The sequence below is a fragment of the Tenebrio molitor genome, chromosome 1, assembly GCF_963966145.1.
Source record: "Tenebrio molitor chromosome 1, icTenMoli1.1, whole genome shotgun sequence".
NCBI lineage: Eukaryota > Metazoa > Arthropoda > Insecta > Coleoptera > Tenebrionidae > Tenebrio > Tenebrio molitor.
This window is the reverse complement of record NC_091046.1, coordinates 27,106,514-27,125,842: the sequence shown is the minus strand read 5'-3', so window position 1 is coordinate 27,125,842 and position 19,329 is coordinate 27,106,514. Positions and strand designations below refer to the sequence as shown.

Below are 19,329 nucleotides of genomic sequence, written 5' to 3'. Positions count from 1 at the left end.
TATTAAATAGCGTTTGAGACCATAAATTGTCTACGCCCATGTTTTGACCGCTTATGTGCATATGATTTTGCTACGACGTGACCGATAATTTGCAATGCTTGCTCTGATTTGGATTCTTGTTCATCACTCTGTACATGCAATATTAGCCCGGGGCTATCTACTGAAATCCATGCCCATATGTTTGCCAAAAATCGACCGCTCCTTTGCGTTGTATTTGCTTGTATTTACCGCTTCAACAGCCGTCATAAAAGGACTATTGCGTAATCTATTGAGAAGCACATTATCTTCTTCTGCAGTAGATGTGCTAGGCCTCCCTGAGCCTTGGTGTCTTTCAATAGTTCCATTTTGTCTCCATTTCTGAAGAATGGACGAAATTGTACTTTTAGGTATACGAAGGTCCATCGAAATATGTGCTTGGGACATTCCTCTTTGTGCAAGAGTTACTAATTTTATTAAAATTTGATACCGATGGCATTTTGCTTAACTTTCAAAAGTGACAAGTAAAAACATCAATCATAAGGACAATAAGGAATGGACTACACCGATTTTTTTAAAATGACGGACGAAATTTTTTGGCCGCCATAGTATAACAATAAATAAATAAACAGCAATTAACAATAATGTGTTTTAAAAATTACTCAAGAGCAAATGTTGAAAATGATAGCTTTGCGCTTCGATGAACATTGTAAGACGCCTCTTCATGTTCTCAAAAACATACACTAATGTATAAGGGGTTACTCGCTCGCATTCTTCCTTAATTCTACTTTTCAAATCATCAATTCTGTGGATAGGTTTCTTGAAAATGGTGTTTTTAAAATCAGGAAACAGGTAATAATCAAGCGGCGTAATTGCAGACCAGAGCTCTCGATTGATCAACCTATCGTCAAAAAAATTGCCACAAATAACGAAGAGTCTCCTGTGCTTTAGCCTCGTCTTGTTCAAAATACCCCTGAGCAAATTCTTCGTCGTGAAGTTGATTGATGAAAACATCAAGAATGTTGTTCCGGTACTCTTCAGTAAATCGACTAATTTTGATCTTATGTTATGGCAGGCAGAGAAGTTTTGGGTGTTCAAACCTAAGAAAGTATCACTGATCGCTTTAAGGGCAGTCCCCCTGTTAATTATCGCATGCTTGAATTTTTTGTAATGTTGCTCTTCTCCTTGCAGTAAGTCAAACACTTCTCTGCAAAATAAATCATGATAAAATCACTAATTGTAGAGTGAGTAAAAACTAAATAATTACCGTGGAGGATACGTTACTTTATCAGCTAATGCCTTTAGTTCGGTGAATCTTTTGAAGGCTGCTATTTGGGGCTCATTGGACTTAGTTTTAAAACTTTGTAAGCAAGTTGTACATACATGCCAAACCAGTATTCACTATCAGGTGATTAACGGTTCTGCATGTTAAATAATAAAGGCTCTTTACATCTTCATCACTAGTTTTGTCTATTTCGTCGTTATTATCGGAATTGGTTCCTCTTCGATTCTTTCAATCGGTTTCGCATTTAAAAAGTCTATTAAACATGCAGAATCGTCAGCAGCGTAATTGCCTGACCTGAGCGGTTCGAAAAATTGTGCTACTGAGATAATTCTTAAGGCTATTTTAAAAAACTTTGGACTTGGAATTGGGTTAATGAATCCTACCATTGAAAATAGATTCTCTAACGCATCTTGCATAAAACGGCTAAAATATACATGTTTAAACTTTTTTGTTTTCAAATAACAGTTTACTAATTCTGTAGCATTGGATGATGCAAAAACTACTCCTGTTTGAACTGGTTTCCGCACTACTAGAGGTCCAATCTTAAGGCTCGCGTTTACCTAAAAGAAATTTCCTAGTTGATGTGCAGTGGGTCCTCTATTTACAGATTTATATTTTGGTCAAACGGGTCAAACAAACCGAGAGACGCAGGTACCTTGAATTAGTCACAGACGCTCAGTAGAGGGTAGAGGATTACGATCATGTCCTGTTCCGTACCTAAATACGGAGATAAAATTTTGTGTTGGAAAGACAAGTCCTACAATGCCAAATCTGAATTGGCTGCACTGCAAACTGTTGTTTCATTCCATTTTATTATTTATTAGCTGACCCGACAGACATTGTCTTGTCCAATTCAAATTTCAGTAAATTAGTTTGTGATGATGATTTATTTTCTTCCATTAAATTTGAAATAACAATGAATCTCAAGTGAACAATCCGATAGCGAAATAAATTGGTATAGAAATAAAATAATTACATTTGTTCGACAGATCGCGAAACAACAGAAAAGTAAAAACGGATGTATTTTAATTTAGGCTGGAATGCGTTTTTCCAGATTTTTCTCCAAATTTTCCAAAAACATTTGTTCAATTGAGTTATTTCCATCCCGGGAACAAACCGAACAAAAAAAAAATCTATTAAATATGTCGTCAGTTATGATCGAGAGTGCATACAAAAATTATAATTTTTGAAGTTTGCCCTAATTTTCCGACTTTCCTTTGTAATTCTCCCGATTTTTTTTTAACAAAAGGAACATTAAATTTTAAAAAATTAAAAATATTGAGCTAAGAATTTGTTTTAGTATTTTTTTGTAGGTACATAATATACCTACAATTTGATCGTATAGGACATTTTTCTGACTTTGAAGGTCCGACTAATAAAACTATAATATTCACCAAATACAGGGTGCAGCATTGTGTAGTTGTATTTTCCCAAAGTATTACGATTAAATCTGCATTTACTCCCTGCAGATGAGGGAATGAATTTTAGTTCGGAGTTTCTACCTGATTTGTCAAGAATTATGAATGAGACAAAAATGACCCTTATGGTAAAATATTTTTAAGGTAAAATTACAATGAAACGGTTGGTTTCATCTTGTGTCCCTTCGGTGAATAATTGAATATTATCGGTTTATTAGTCAAAAAAATTTGCTATAGTATAGGATTATATTATGTACTCGCAAGTAACGATTTTTATTCTTTACTTATTCTGTACTTGCTCATGTATCTAATAGTAATAGTATACTATTATTTCATACTAGAAGTCTATTCTGTAAGAGGTCCGATAAAAATAACGCTGCTTTAAAATTTTAAGGATGTCTTAAAACGAAAATGCTATTCTGTATCTCGTAGGTGCGTTAAAATTTTAAAGCAAGTGCGTTAAATCTGACTTTTAAGGGGAAAATTTTATCGGCTAGGCCAGACCAACCCTTAAAATTAAAAGAGCGGTAAACGAATAACGTATAATTGTTCTGTTACTTCTATTAAAGTATTTTAACTCGTTTATTACTTATATTTAGATTTGTGGCAAAATTTATGGTATCTGTGGGCACTTTGGCATTTAATGGTTTAATTTATTTGGGAATTGTCGAACAGCAACGTCATCGTTTACGAAGGTAAAACAGGCCAATTGTTTTAACTGCATAGAATGGTTAAAATAACAATTATGTATTTAGAAATAAAGCATGGATGATGCATCGACAACTGAGGGACACTAGTAACGCATTAACTCTGCCAAATTGCATGTTTTTAAAATTATTTAAACTAAACAAACGATGTTGCTTGGATTTAGTTGAAAATTAAATTATCTACATGTTCATCTTACATACTTTTATTTTATTTAAAATGACAAAAAAACATCAAATTTTTAACCGTAGTGCAGCACATTTTGGCCTCTTCCTCCTCAATTTTGTTGCCAACTCCAAAACTGATTGGGCCAATTTAATATTTGCGTTGGCCAACGACACCAGGCACTTCTCGTGCTGCTTTTGAAGTCATTTAACGTCTTAAAACATTTTAAATTACATAATTTTTTTTAAAAGATAACTCATTACCTCCCGCCATTGTTTAACAGTTTTCCGAGCCGCTTCCATCTTATTTAACTATGCAGCCACTTCTTTCCACTTTTCCTCAAATCACTCTAACTCAATAGCATTTTTCGTCCGCCCTTCTAACTGAAATCGTTGGTTTTCTAGGAGGCACACGAGGAGCTCCTTTTGCTTTTTTGTTGTTCTTGGACCTCGAAACATTTATGTTGTTTTTTCCTTAAACGCTGGAAACAAACTAAAATCAAATCAAATCGGCACGTTTTGACTGTAAAAACTGTTTTACATTTTACTGCCCAGGCCTAGAGAAATTTTCTCAGATGCGACAGATGTCTGCGTCTGCAAAACACATTTCATATTTCATAACAAAATTCTTCAGATGATTTGTAATACTTACGTATTTGTTAATCACATTCTATTAAATGATCACATTTTCATTAACAGTTGAAGTAGGTATAACTTAACCTCACATGTGAATTTTCAGTCTGGTTTTTCAAAACAAACGTGCGCATTATATCTACTGCGGGATGAACGGCCTACAAATGTGGTGTGTTCACAACTGATTTAACGTACATGCCTTAAAACTTGGTATTTTACCGGTCTCCGTTAAATTCGAGTTACAGAATAGAAATTTAAAGTTGTGCATTAAACGCTCCGATAAAATCGAGTATTTTAACGCTGCGCTAAATTTATCGGATCTCTTACAGAATAGCCCCTAATGTGCAATAATCTGATAAAAAATGCCGGTACCTGATTTTTTTTTATTTAATTATTTTGAATAAAAAGAATTGGAAATAATGCGTTTGTTTTCATTCTATTCAGGAAATAATCAGCCGTATACCCCTCGTGCAAAATTTTAATATCGGCAATTTTTTTGCTAATGAACTCAAACATCCATAAATTATTCGGTCAGAGGACCAATTATTATTATCAAATAAAAGCCCTCGACTTCGTCTCGTGCTCTTATTTGCTAATAATTGGTCTTCTGACCTCATTTATGGATGACTTCGTTCATTAGCAAAAAAATTTCCGATAAAAAATTTTACACTTGGGATATAATATGTGATTATTTCATTCATCATCATTTTCGGCTAATCGTAAGGCTTTATTTTTTGAATTACAGCAATAATTTTTCGATAATTTTTTATTGTCCTTCAAATGTTTTTTTTTTTTTTTAAATTTTTAAGACAACGGCGAATACTAGTGTCACATTTTTTATTTTTATATCAAATGTCACCATGAGTCGTCAACTTCTGACGAGCAACTTGCAACCATTTTAAAAAATGACATTCGTGGTTGCTAATCAACTTTCGCATTACAACTCGATCATTTCGAAGCACTCAATTTTTTTCGACTTTTGCACTTTTCAATGTCAGATTTGATTTGTATAAATAAAACAGTCTCTGATACTGTTATAACTAACCTACCGGACTCAAATGGATAATGTAATCGAACATCTACCGGACAGTATAAAATAAAATATTTTAAATCATGAATTTTGACATGAAATAAAGGAAAAAATTGTGCTTATTTCATGGTGTATTATTACTGGAAATTATTATTGCACGTAAAAAAAAAGGATAGAGATTTGCATAATATTAAAATGGGTGATATGCCGATGTAATTTGTACCCTTGTATAGTCCCCTTTCCGTAAGCTGTTAGCTCAGGTAGCATGTAGGGTTGGTTGTCTACAACGTGAAATTTTAACGTTGAGAAATGATTTCATTTTTTTCGTTTTTTTCAACTAATATTCAAGTAGGAAACACCACTTTTCGTCTGCGTCACATTCATAACAATATCTAGTGAATGACGTGAGATATTTTCGATATCTCTTTTCATTTTGCCTACACAGCTTCCAAGCAGAGCATTTTATTTGTGGTTTTTCAACAAATTCGTCAAAACAAAATTATATTTTTCTCTTCATAGTTCACTAATAGAAATGTTCATAATTTATGTAGTAAAGAGAGAAAACGTTCATCTCGTACTGTTTTCTCAAAAAACGTGATCGAAAATCCACTTTTTCGACCGTTTCAAACTCAGGTAAACGCGAGCCTTAATATTTTCAAACAAATCAATTGTCTGTTTTAAAAATCCTATAATTAGGATCATTATCTTTCCCAAACGCCAAATTTCTCCTACGACTAGTTAGTTAGTAGTTTAAACCATGTATGCATTGTTTGGCAAACCCCTACTGGCTTCTTTGTGTAGTAGATCTCGCTCCACAAAGTATTTCAGAGTAGCTGTTGTGTCATTAGAGAGTTTTCGCTTTACGTTTTTCAGATAACCGTGTACGCTAACGCCGGTGTTGCTAGGCAATGGCGTAACCGATTCATTATTACCACCGCCGTCTTGATGATTGACATATTTCACTATACATCTGCCTGGGCGAAGGTTTAGTGCCTGTGATCTCCACGGCGCTACTTTAGGGGGGAATGTCACTAAATAATCATAACCTCACAAACAAATGTAATGAATTCAGTGAAGTTGTCAAAGTGTAAGGTCAAGAGTGTTACAGTTTAAAAAAAACTTTAATAACAAACATTTTATTAATTTAGTTGATGCTAGTTCTGTTTGGTGTTTCTGGTCTTTAGTATTTTGCTGTTAGTGTTTATGAACTGTTTTTTTTTAATCATATTAGAACTGATATTGCGGTAAATGCAGCAACAAGCTCCGTTGGTTGTAAACCTATTTCTGGAATAATATTAAAATTATAATCTCAATCTTGGATTTGCAGTTAGGTACATTATTTCCTAAGCGGATCATTTCAGATAAAGATGGATCCATAACAAAACAATTATATTTGCTTAATTAATCCGTGCCATTCTTGGTGGAAATGAGTGGAAAGTATACTTTAAGTTTTGTACAGTTTTGAATGTAATTATGTAATTTTGGACAAATTATTATTCTATGAATTTGCACTCGGCACTGACCAAGATATTTTCAAAAAACGCGGCGCCGAAACTTTGTTCCTTCCGCACAACCGAACCAGTGCGCAACATCTTGCTTCTGCCAATTCAGAATATACAAACTGTAATTACAATTAAAGTAAAGTATCATTTATCACTGGACAACTACATATGACTGCATGCATCATGCAGATACATGAGTGTGGATGGAGTGTGGACTGCATGTCTCAATTGTCACGATGCACATGACGTTGTCACACATTTGATAGCATGACAGTTAGTTGCTAACAGCAACCCCCGAAAACAACCCCAAATGTCAGAATCAATAGGATTTTTCGCTCTACGCCCAGGCCGCTATAGACACTCTGACTATCTAGCAGGTCTAGTGGTTAACGATAAATACGGCGTTATTTCGGAACCGGTAGCAAGAGTTCCGATTGTAATAATAATGTTTTTTTTATGTCATGAATACAAAATACTAAAACCTTTATGGGTTAAAAATTGACGCTGATAGTGGGAAATACACTCACCGGCACAAAAAGCGACTCATTATGATTTCTTTAATAAATAATCTTGAAATTATATTTGTGCTTATTTTTTTTATGATAGTTAAATTGAGATATTTTCAAAGATCGGGAGTGATATGGTCACCATGGCAACCGAATTGTTTTGTTTAAATAAATTATTGAAAAGTTTGCGCTACTTCCATGTTGTGTTTTCGTCGGTTGTTTTACGTGTTAAAATTTTTAATTTGACAATACGAGATACTAATTCAAAATACTGTTCAAATTTTGACAATTTTTTATAACATAAATTTTTTTCTAAAAAATAACTTATCATTTTTCATTAAAATCTTATTTCCTGTGTTTAATGTTTTGTTTGTCGGATATTCTTTGGCAAAGAATAACTTAAATAGCACCTACCAATACAACATGATACCAAAAAAAAATTCTAAGACAATGAATTACTTAAAATTCAAAGTGAGTAGAACTCTTCAAACGATCATTGTGACGGGTATTGGTAAAAAATATGCAAGAGATGCTGAAAGTAAAAATTTATTAAAATTATAAATTATGTTCTGGTACTACCCTTGCGTCACACATGAACGTTCCGTTCGTCAGGGGTTGCCCCGCTGACGCGTTCTCAAGAACAGTGATAACATGTTTCTAAAAATAACTCTATTCGGTATAAGGAGTACAGGCAAAACATTAAAATAACAAAATAAATCTTTCCCACGAGTGGCGCCGACATACCTTTATTTTTTATTTTTTTTTTATTTAAAATAGGAGTGAAAAAATGTATCTGTTTCTAAAACTTTTTATTTTTTTACCCTATGTACTGTTGTAATAAAGGAGGTGCTACACCAAAATATTGAGAAGTTTGACTTTCATACAAACATGTGTGACAGTTACTTAGAAGTACTCCTACTTTATATAAGGACTCGACGTCTTGCAGTAATAATTTAAGATTTTTTTTTAAATCCAAGAAAGCAAATTGTGAAACAATTTTTTGGAAACCCCATTCTACAGCAACTATAAGAATTTTCATGGAACGGTTGAATTCTACTTGATAAGCAGGTAAATCTTGAGGTCTTCCAGGATAGGGACACAACAAGAGCTCCATGACACCATATGCTTGATCTCCATATAGAACGTAACGTTCATTATCAGGAAATACTGCCGCTCTTTCCAGTTCATTATAAAGTTGAGATTCTCTGAAAATGCCAGCATCGTGTCTTCTACCCTGGTATGCCCCTTTTAGATTAACTATAATACCATCTGGACAAAGAACGGACTGATATTTCAAACAGTGAAATCTTTTGTGGCCAGAATAATAGTTCTCTTGCTGAACCGATGGCCTACAAATAGGTCTTGCCGTTCCATCTATAAAGCCCCAACAATTTTGTACCGCACCTCCACGATTACGAACCGCTTGAGCATAATACTGCAACCTGTTCCTATCTAACCATTGATTAGCTTGCAAGTTTTCTAAAAGATTTCCCTTGTTTTCCATAATAATATTTGTGGTAGTATTAATAATCTGCGACAACGATTGAGGTGATAATCCAAAAAGAAGTGTTAAATCTTTCAGGCGATTCGGATAAGCAAGCCTCCTAAGTAATATACATAAAGCTGTTGTACGATCTACATTATTTCTTGTACTAGTTATAATTTGCTCTGGTAATCCCAACAATTCTGCCAAAATTGGTATATCGTTTTTTTCAAATCGAAAATTTAATTTAGCTTGATCAAATGATATTTCATTCAAATCAAATTGTTGACGTTCTGGGTCTACACAATTATTTCGTAGAGGGTTCAACATTATAAGAATTGCTTCTTCAATATCATCGTCATTTGCATCACCTAAAATTGCAGCTTCTAACATTTCGTCCATTTTTGACACTACTTGTCAACTTTGCAATGTCTTTTAATAACGTTAACGCCTTGATAAATTGCAATAACTTTAAATCACTATGCCGTTAAAGCGTAGCGTTATTTCATAGCGGATGCAGTTATTAACCTATTACGTAAATAAAGTTTGAATGCAATATCTCTCTAATCTCTATAAAGCACGATTTATAGTTCCGTATACATACAGGGTGGTCCCGATATAACCTGCCAAAAAAATTCTGGGTCATTAGAAGGACCTAACAAATCCAAAAAAAAACCTTCATTATTAGGTCCAAAATAATGGGGATAAATTAACTCCCATCCACGCCCATTCGACGCTGCTGACCACAAAAATACCAACCTACTCAGGAATTAATTGTTGGTGTTTGTAAGGATGACAGTATCTAAGCAACATAGGTACCTGAATCGTTTATGACAAATCTCAAATCTGACAAAGTAAATCAAATTAATGACATTTATTGAAAACGCTGTACACTGTGTGCGTTAACTTACTGTGTGCCTTCTGTTGGCATTTAAGCACATTTGAGTACGCCGGTACCAATTTTCATAAACAGAATTCGGCCACAGGTAAATTGCGCACAGCGGTCAGGGATTAAGCAGGTATATTCCAAAGTGACCTTTTACGCCGGTAAATTGCGCACAAATCCTCTTGGGTTGGTTCGATAGGGTTGAGGATTTAAATTCAGGTAGGTATATGTATATAAAGAAATATTTAGGCCATTTAATCACTTTTTAGTAAACAAACTTTTTACCTTTTATTTCCCTATGAATGAGTTTGGTTGGTCTAACAGATATATCCTCTTCAGCCTTCCTTTTAACACTGTTGCTTATCTTTTGCCGATATATATCAGATGGATCATGATTATGATTGAGATTGCTCTCAATGATGTCATTCCGGCTCGTTATATAGAAGTTTGCTTTGCAATGTTTGTTACTACAACGCCAATACGTTTTTCCCGACGAGAGTGTTCTACCTGTTCTAAACTTTGCACCGTCTATAACCATTAGGGTTTTACCCCGTTCACTCAACATTGTTTCCATGTTATAAATTGAAACAGCCACTTCTCACTTGCACTGGAATCTATTAACTGGCTATTTCTCAAATTTAAGGTAATTAGTGGATTCGAGGGGTGCTACCTGTACTTGTACTCTGGAGGGGGTCGATAATCGGAGGGACCCAAGTACCTGATATACTTTTCTCGATTTTTGACCGCTGTGCGCAATTTACCGTTGCCGCAGAATTCAGCATTTCTGGGTTTTTACGAATCTTGGTTCGCGGCGTCTGTTACGCGTTTCTGGAGTTGGCCTTTTGTATTTATTTCAACTTCGTATACCAAATCTTTCGTGTGGCCCCAAAAATTAAAATCCAGAGGGGTTAAATGGAGGATCGGGGACGCCATCATATTGGAATCAGTTAGAACCAACCTCGCATAAATGCTGATGTAGCTCCATAAAAGTACAACGGGACGGAAGAACTCGCTTCAGGAAAACGCTCACCGTATGGTCGCCTTGCCGGTCTTGAATTACCACGTGTTTCGCCATGGAGTAAATGCAAATCGGCGTATTCTTGTTTTGTGAATTTCAGAACTTTTTGAAGGATTCGCAAAAAAATTAAACTTGACAAATGTCATAGGTGTTACAGGTACCGTTGATAAAGAAATTGCAGCCAAGTAACCAGAATTACCTTTTTAAAACCGATTAACTCATTAGCTTACAGCAAATTTTGACCAAATTTTCAGTTATTTTTATCTCGAAAACGAAAAGACTTTTCTAATCTACTAATCGTCACCTATTACTGAATTTCTTCTGGCAGGTTATATCGGGACCACGCTGTATAGCATAACATAGTCAAAAATCATAAACATTACATTACTTTTAAAATTCAATTTATAGTTCATGACAAAACGTGATATGATTGTTGACTTTTTAAGTGTCAAACTAATTGTCAAATATGTTTTGTGAAGACGAGGTTCTAGAAGCTGCTGCCTGAGCTGTGGTCTTACACGAGATACTAGGTCGTAATAAATAAAAAAGGAAGAAACCACGAAAAAAAAAAACGCGTTACAAAAGCACGGATAAATCAGCTACTCCAAATCATTTCCTTCGTCACACCGTCCTCAAAGCCTTTGGAAGACTTATCGTACAGTACCTTGAACCTTTCAACACACTGTACGATTAGGATTTCCTTCATATTTTCCACCTTTTTAATAATGTTTTTAAATTGAATTTATTGACAGCGTACCTACACGTAACCGTTTCTATGGAAAAATATTAAAATTCCGTAACTTTCATGGTACACAACATAATAATTGAAATTGGCCAATTCATATGTAAACGGATACGGACTTATGTTATGTTAACGGATCTATAAAGGCCGATTTATAGTTCCGTAACTTGTACGTATAGCATAACATATCAAAATTGAACCCTATTGAATCAAATGTATTCATTTATAGATCCTTTATCATAACATAAGTCCGTATCCGTTTACATATGAATTGGCCAATTTCAGTTATTATGTTATGTACCATGAAAGTTACGGAATTGTAATATTTTTCCATAGAAACGGTTACGTGTAGGTATGCTGTCAATAAATTCAATTTAAAAACATTGAAAAGGTGGAAAATATGAAGGAAATTTTAATCGTACAGTGTGTTGAAAGGTTCAAAGCACTGTACGATAAATCTTCCAAAGACTTTGAGGACGGTGTGAAGAAGGAAATGATTTGGAGGAGCTGATTTATCCGTGTTTTTGTAACTCGTTTTTTTCGTGGTTTCTTCCTTTTTTCTTTATTACGATCTATCTCGTGTAAGACCACAGCACGAGCAGCAGCTTCTAAAACCCCGTCTTCACAAAACATATTGGACAATTGTTTGACACTTAAAAAATCAGCAATCATATCACGTTTTGTCATGAACTATAAATTGAATTTAAAAAGTTATGTTATGTTTATGATTTTTGACTATGTTATGCTATATGTATACGGAACTATAGATCTTGCTTAAATGAATACATTTGATTCAGTAGGATTCAATTTTGATATGTTATGCCATACGTACATGTTACGGAACTATAAATCGGCCTTTATTCAGCAGTTTTACCGCTAGACCAACTTTCATTTTATCAAAATGTGATGGCTTAACGCAAGACTCTGTCAATGATGGAGCAAGGTTTAAATCTCCATAATCTATGTGTTTCAAAAATTTAATGTGACTTATGTCGTCAGCGTTTGTTTGTATGCAATATTTTTGGACAAGTGATTCGGGGATTTGTTGACCATATGATAAATGAGCTCTGAAAGTTTTGAAAATAATTGGGGATCGGGGTGAAAATTTAACTTCCTGGAAGGGTCAACTGGGTGCGGCGATGAATTTTTTATAGCCTCATGTCTCCCACGGTGGATGTTATAAAGCCTCCAGATGACTTGATTTTGACCACCTATAGATGAGCGGATAACGGGCAGGGCCGGATTGCGGCGATAGTCACCTTTTAAATCTCCCGTTTAAAATGTACCTGGAAAGGTGATGGCCGGATTGCGGCAGTGATAGCATTCGGGTAAAAAGGGGCAGGGCCGGATTGCGGCGATGGACTTGTAAATCTTCCGTTTAAAATGCACCTGAAAAAGTGATAAAACTTTTCGGCTTGCGTTTACATAAATTTTGACATCCCAGCTCTTCAATGTGCAACACCAGTTCACACCTTGTTTGGTAGTACTTTTTTCAGAGTATATATTTAAAAGACTCTAAAAGAATGAACTCTTCACCACGTTTACTAAATATCACTTCCATCTTCACTTCCCCACTTGTGTGGTTAACCAATATCGTTTTTTTTTTCACCTCATAGTAGGCGTTAAAGAGTCGATTGTGAACGCACTCGACACGAGTGGTGCGTCCACAATCGACTCTTCAACGCCCACGAGCCGTTGTCACCCATTTTAACATTACTTGATCCAAGTCTTCATAAACACAAGTTTTTAATTTTTTGCGTTTGCTGAGACCATGAATAGTCTCTTGTTCACTCTGCAGAATTTTGTCTCGATTTTTCAAAATCGTGGACAATGTGCTGCTTGGAATTCCAAAATGTTTTGCGATTTCCTTTTTCTTTTGGTTCCCTTCATCTACAGCCCTAATAAGCTTAATTTTATCCGCGATGGATAAACACTTCAATGTTCTCTTTTCCATTTAGGCACTTACACACACTACTGTAGCTGAACTAATACTGACCGAGTGGATTTTTCTTCCTTCGCAAAAAACTCGAATAATGTCCATTTGTTTTGGCTATCCAGCTTTCGATTAAACATATTGCATAAGAATTCGCTTACGGGTTATCTTTTCCTGGAAACTGAACGACCAACCTTCGAAGAATTCGAGTTAATATTAAATTACCGGTTCGAGATATAGAAATATGTATTCGACTTATGGAAATTCGACTTAAGGAGAAAATTTTGCATTGAAAACGTCGTGAACTTCGAAAGAAGCAATAAAAAATTGAACTTAGAGAAAAATTCGAGTAATGGAAGTTCGACTGTATAATACTGCACTAGTGCAATTATCGATAATTTGCACTAGTGCCAAATTTTCGCGTAGTCCTAATTAAAACATCATTTGGTATTAATTTTATATTTTAAAAAGAACAATTATTGAAAACACAACTTGAATATGAAACTTTACTCGATGTTGATGATGGGGTTTCTATGCTGCTTCCATCACTTCTTGTTATTTTGCTATTGTTACTTCGCATTTTTTGAATAATTTTCTCATGATGCTCACTATTTATTTGGAGGTAACTTTTTATTAAAGCCAGATTTGAGTGCCTGGTAACCTTCATAATTTGATTTTCCCCAACCTTAGCAAGCTGAGTAACTGCCGCGGCATAGTTTGAGTGATTTGTCACTTTTATTCTTTTCGTGTCCTTTCCTATAGATTCTGTCTTGTCCACTTTGAAATTTCGTTCCGTCCTATTGGGCAATTTAAAAAAAACCTTTTGACGTTTTTTTCATACATGATCGGTTTGGGGTTAAAAAAATACGTTCGACCGTAATATGATTTCCCCTTTTTTCTTTCAACATTTTGAAAAGCCTGTAAAATTATAATGATAATGATCGATGGTGTTTTGAACTAACCATCTTTTTTCCGTCAACCGGTGACTTCCTCCTTGCGCTGTCTTAGAAAAGATAGGATTATAAGCTATTCGGCCGGTGGGGTGCCGTAGTTGTCAAATTCTTCTTCAAAGTAACTCAAAAGACAGTTACATGCTTCTCCTCCTCTCCACACCAGTTCAACAGTTCAACATGAAAGAACTTGCGCTGCAGTCCATCCGGAGTCGTCTCGTCCCAAATTGCAGACATTTTATCAATTTCTTGTTCTGATAAGCTAGATGCACTTATTTTTCTTTTTTCAGGACACTTTTGCAATTGTTTCCTTTTTGCGTGTCTGTCAGTTCTGGCACATTCAAACGTGTTATCTTTAAATGGATCGAAAATAATGTTAAATTCTTCATTATATTTTTGTTGCAGAATTTTCGCTACTGTATTCCAAAGTGTTTTGACAACACCTTCCTTATATTCTTCTCCATCACTACGCGTCATATTGAAAGCGAAATCTTTTAGAATTAGGGCCAGTTGTGACGGAAGTTTCCTTGTTTAAATTGTATTTTCTTCCATCGCAAAATTGTTGAAACTGTCTCCACGCAGAATCTCTGGACTTTTTCGTATTTACTTGAGTTAGTTTATTCACTGCGGCGTCTATTACTTGCGCGCAATTCTGCCCAAAACGTGAACTCATTTTAAAATTATTTTTTCACGAACAACACTGTTGTCATTAAATCACCTTAGATACAATTCAGTGCAAATGTGATGACCGTCAACGACAACATAAAAATTTAAAGAATAACCAATTTGTAAACACAAAATTACGTTTATTTGTACTTACTTATCATGTAAATTTTTCTCAGGAAATAGTCTGTCAAAATATCCTCTCGTGCATGTCAAATTGTCGATAATTTTACATGCACTCGGGATATTACGAGTACTAGTGACTATTCCACTAGTGGTCGAGGTGAATATTTTAAACAAGCCTTGATTATTATTTTTATTCAAGGAAATTATTACTTTCTAACGAAGTTAACTGAACAATGAAAGCATGTGTAATGCAGATTTGCGAACTAGCTTTGAAATTTTTTATTTTAAACATTGATTTGGTTTATTGAATAGTCTGTTGAATACAACTCGTAGTCAAAGATAGTAGGATATTTTTCCGATGGTATCATCACTCATGGTCTTTACGCTTTCGAACACCATTCGTGCTACGCACTCATGGTGTTCATAAAGCGAATGACCATTCGTGATACCACCACAAAAATATTCGACAATCTTTGACTACTCGTGGTATTATAACTGAATATTTAAACAGCAGATTGAAGGGTGTTACTTTTCCAATTTTGAAAAAGGCACTTTTTGTATCACATCCTCTAATGCTATGCAATGCTGGCAAACTTTTACAAATATATTCACCTATAGTCCATTTTTTAATTATAGTCCGATGAGCTTCGTTCGAATCAAGAAGTCGACATGACCTGCGTCTGCTTTTGACATTTGACAGCAGAGCACGATGCTACCAATATTTGAAAATTTATGTTGGCAACTTGAAATAGATGTCATTACAAATTTTAATTTTTGAGATTTTGACTTGTGTTCTTTCGTGCTTTTTTGGTGTTTCTGCAAATTTATTCCCCCGTTTTCGTTTTATTTTTCAAAAAACAGTTCTTTTCAGAACTCTTTCGATAATTATTTATCAACTAATATTTAGGTAAGATACATTGAAACTTATTGAAAACAAGATTAAACAACCAGGTTTGGATTGTCTTCCTTTCTTCTTAGATTTTGTTTCGGCAGTGCCACGAATTTGTCTATCCCCTTACACGCTGATAAGAAATTTGTTAATGTATTTTACACGGGAACGAGATGGTCCGCTTTTGCCAGTGGCTTCTGTTCAAGAAAGAGTTGCAGAAGGGTTGGATATTAGCATGCAAACAGTTTATAGGGCAAAAAAAACAAGCGATACAAACAACGGTAATTTGCATCATTATTTAGAACCTTTATGAATAAGTGGTATAAGTGTGTCAATTTAAAATTGAGCGCAATAGTTTACTTTTTTTTCTGTAGGTACATACCTGCTTTGTAAATTGTATTAAAAGATTTGAACTTTGCAACAATATTTGCAATAGACGATCGTACTTATTAAAATCAATTTTAAATTTTGTAATTATTGTATAACACATTGAAATTATTATACAGTGAGCGGCAAAAGTATGGAATAAATTCATTAAAAATTAAACATATTTTTTTTCAAAAAAATCTTTGGATAGGTCAATTTTAGTTTATAAAAATACATATTTTAATATAAAATAAAATTCCAAGCAGTCATTTGTTTTCGAGTTATGACGTCATCGATAGTTTTTTTCAATGAAAACCCACTATTTTTTTTCTGATTCTGATAGCCCTTTTCATTGTCTAAACAACAGTATAAAATTTTTGTTATCTTACATAAGGAAATTTTTGAGAAAAAAAAAATAAAGTTGGAAAAAATAAATTTTATAACGAGTCAAAAACTGTGTTAGTAAGTACTTAAAATTATGGAATTAAATGTTCGAATTGCCATCCCTCAGCTTGTTGTTGTTTTAGTTTTATGCCCGCACCTTATCAAAATTAAAATTTCTATACGTTGTGTTTCTGTTAAATGAGTCATTTTCGAAAATGTTTTGTAAAACAAATAACACATACGAATGAAATTGACAGTAACATTTGACTGTTTGATTTACCTACTTGATTTTTTGACTTGCTTTTATTCGTTATAAAATTTATTTTTTCCAACTTTATTATTTTTTTTCTCAAAAATTTCAATTTGATGAAAATCACAAATTCGAAATACGAAAAGTTGTGTATGAAATGTTTGCGAATAGAAAGCACGTTACGATCGATAGGTTGCTTGAACGATTACAAGAGAAGCATTTGTTCGAGCACAGTAGATCTCGCTTATATCGCTTAATGCAGGAAATTGGATTTAGATTAAAAAAAAAACAGTAACAGAAAGGCGCTATGCGAACAAAAGCACGTTGTAGTACTAAGGCAAAGATTTTTGCGAGAATATGTGCATTTATTGGAAACGGGGACATACAAACAGTTCGTTTATCTTGACGAAACCTGGATATTCGCGAAATGAGGTTTTAAACGTTCCTGGGATGACGGCAGCAGGAAATGTGTCAAGCACACTGGTTCTGAAGGGAAGCGGTACATTATTTTGCATGCGGGATCAAGGAATGGTTTCATAACAGGAGCTGATCTCGTGTTTTCATCAACCAATAAAAGTAGCGACTACCATGATTCAATGAATGCTGCAAATTTCAAGAAATGGTTAGAAACGCAACTTTTACCACAATTAAAAGAGCCTCCATTATCATAATGGATAATGCCGCCTACCACTCTGAAGTTTTAAATAGATCTCCCACCTCCAATTGGAGAAAAGGGGATATTCAAAAATGGCTTGAAAATAATAACCTCCCTTATGACCAAACAATGTTAAAAGCAGAACTTCTGGGAATTGTGAAAAATAATAAACGGCAAAAAGAATATGTAATAGATTCAATAGTTAGTCAACATGGTCATAAGGTTTTGGGGCTGCCTCCATATCATTGTCAGTTCAATCTCATCGAAATGGTATGGGGGTATTTGTAAGAACTATTATGATTCTCATGTTGGTAGAGATGGATATGGTGATGAGCATGTTAAAATAATGTGGTTGGAAGCTTTGTCTACTGTAACTCCTTAAATATGGACCAAATGCGTGGACCATGCATTGGTGGAAAAAAGAAAAAGTTATTGAACAGCAAGAAGTGCAACCATTAATTTTTTGTGCCTCCGGTCGGCATGACTAAAGTTTCGAGTAGCCTTGAGCGGGCCTAGGTTAGAAAACGAACTTTAGGGATATTACGTTATTAATATCAGTGTTGGCAACGTTTGCTGTCAATTGATGTAGGTCAAAAGTGTCAAACAAAGAACTAAACAAATTTAATCACCGTTGAAATAAGTATTCCGAGCAAAAACCTTGCAAAATGTTAACAATAATGGACTTTCACTCGATTGCAAATAATAATTAAGGGTATGTATAACTGATGATGTGCAGCAAATGATATTCAATGCGTCTTGTTTTTTTAAGTTACCCCCAGACACTGACTGAATATCGACAAGAAAATTGAACAAACATTATTTCAAATTCAATGTAATTGTCTACCAAAAGTACTAAAAGGAAATAAACATATCTGGGACATCCAGTTCTAAATTAAAATGAGAAATGGAAGTGTATTAAAAATGAAAATTGACATTCCTTGGACATTCCTTTAACATTAAACACTAAACTTAAATGAAACTGTGAAATTAAATGTATTTAAGTGCTAAATAAAAATTAACAGTGGCAACATCACTCTTACTTAAAATTAACATTAATGGTGCAGCGTGTGCATTGAAAAATGTTTAGGTTTGGGACAGAGTTTTTCAGCTTTACATCAAGATTATGAAGATTTGTTGTTAAACCTTCTGAAATCACAGCTTGTGTGTTCTCTTGATGCTCGTTTACAATATTTTGAAAACTTGAACTGGATGTAGATGCCACAGCTGCTGGAAATGAAGAAGTATTTCGTCCAACTAACTGGTTGGCTAGGGCTATTTTGGCCTTAAGTGAATCCTCAATGTACCCTTCGGCGACTGCAGTGCTTTTCCAATTACCGTGCCTTTTTATGGTTGTTATATCGGCTCCTTGTCCTGCTAGTAGTGTGGCGCTACTCCTGCGAAAGCAGTGGCCAGTATATTCGATAGCATTTGGCAATTTTAAATATGCGGCAATCTTGGATGGCATTTTCCCGAAAGAATGAATACCCACAGGCTGCCTTGTACACTTATTATTTGCATAATATAGAAAAAAGCGTCGAAGTTCTAGATTTGGTGGCCTTAAAGAGATATATTTCTTGATTAATGCGATCCACAATGGTTCGGTGATGCAGTTTGTTCTTGGTCTTTTTGTTTTTGTTTCTAGGATGGATATGACGATGACATCATCACGAACCTTCACTTCGTCAACTTTTAAACTTGCAAGTTCATGTCTACGACATGCCGCGCACATGCCTATTATTAAAGCCACCTAAAAAAAGACTTCAAA

General features: G+C 34.6%; 2 long non-coding RNA genes across 3 annotated transcripts; one reads left to right on the top strand and one right to left on the bottom strand.

Moving 5' to 3' along the window:
- Nucleotides 1-3,573: 3,573 nt before the first annotated feature.
- On the bottom strand, nucleotides 3,574-4,359 carry LOC138141246 (uncharacterized). 2 transcript variants are annotated; one of them, XR_011163046.1, is made up of 4 exons: nucleotides 4,201-4,359; nucleotides 4,090-4,142; nucleotides 3,813-4,041; nucleotides 3,574-3,763 (listed from the first exon to the last, which is right to left on the bottom strand). It is a non-coding gene; the product is annotated as an uncharacterized lncRNA (long non-coding RNA). The 2 variants fall into 2 exon arrangements; XR_011163045.1 differs by having other exon boundaries at nucleotides 3,813-4,030; nucleotides 4,201-4,358.
- Nucleotides 4,360-17,375: 13,016 nt separating this feature from the next.
- LOC138137465 (uncharacterized) lies at nucleotides 17,376-18,752 on the top strand. The gene is made up of 2 exons (XR_011161754.1): nucleotides 17,376-18,276; nucleotides 18,334-18,752. It is a non-coding gene; the product is annotated as an uncharacterized lncRNA (long non-coding RNA).
- The last annotated feature ends 577 nt before the right edge of the window (nucleotides 18,753-19,329 follow it).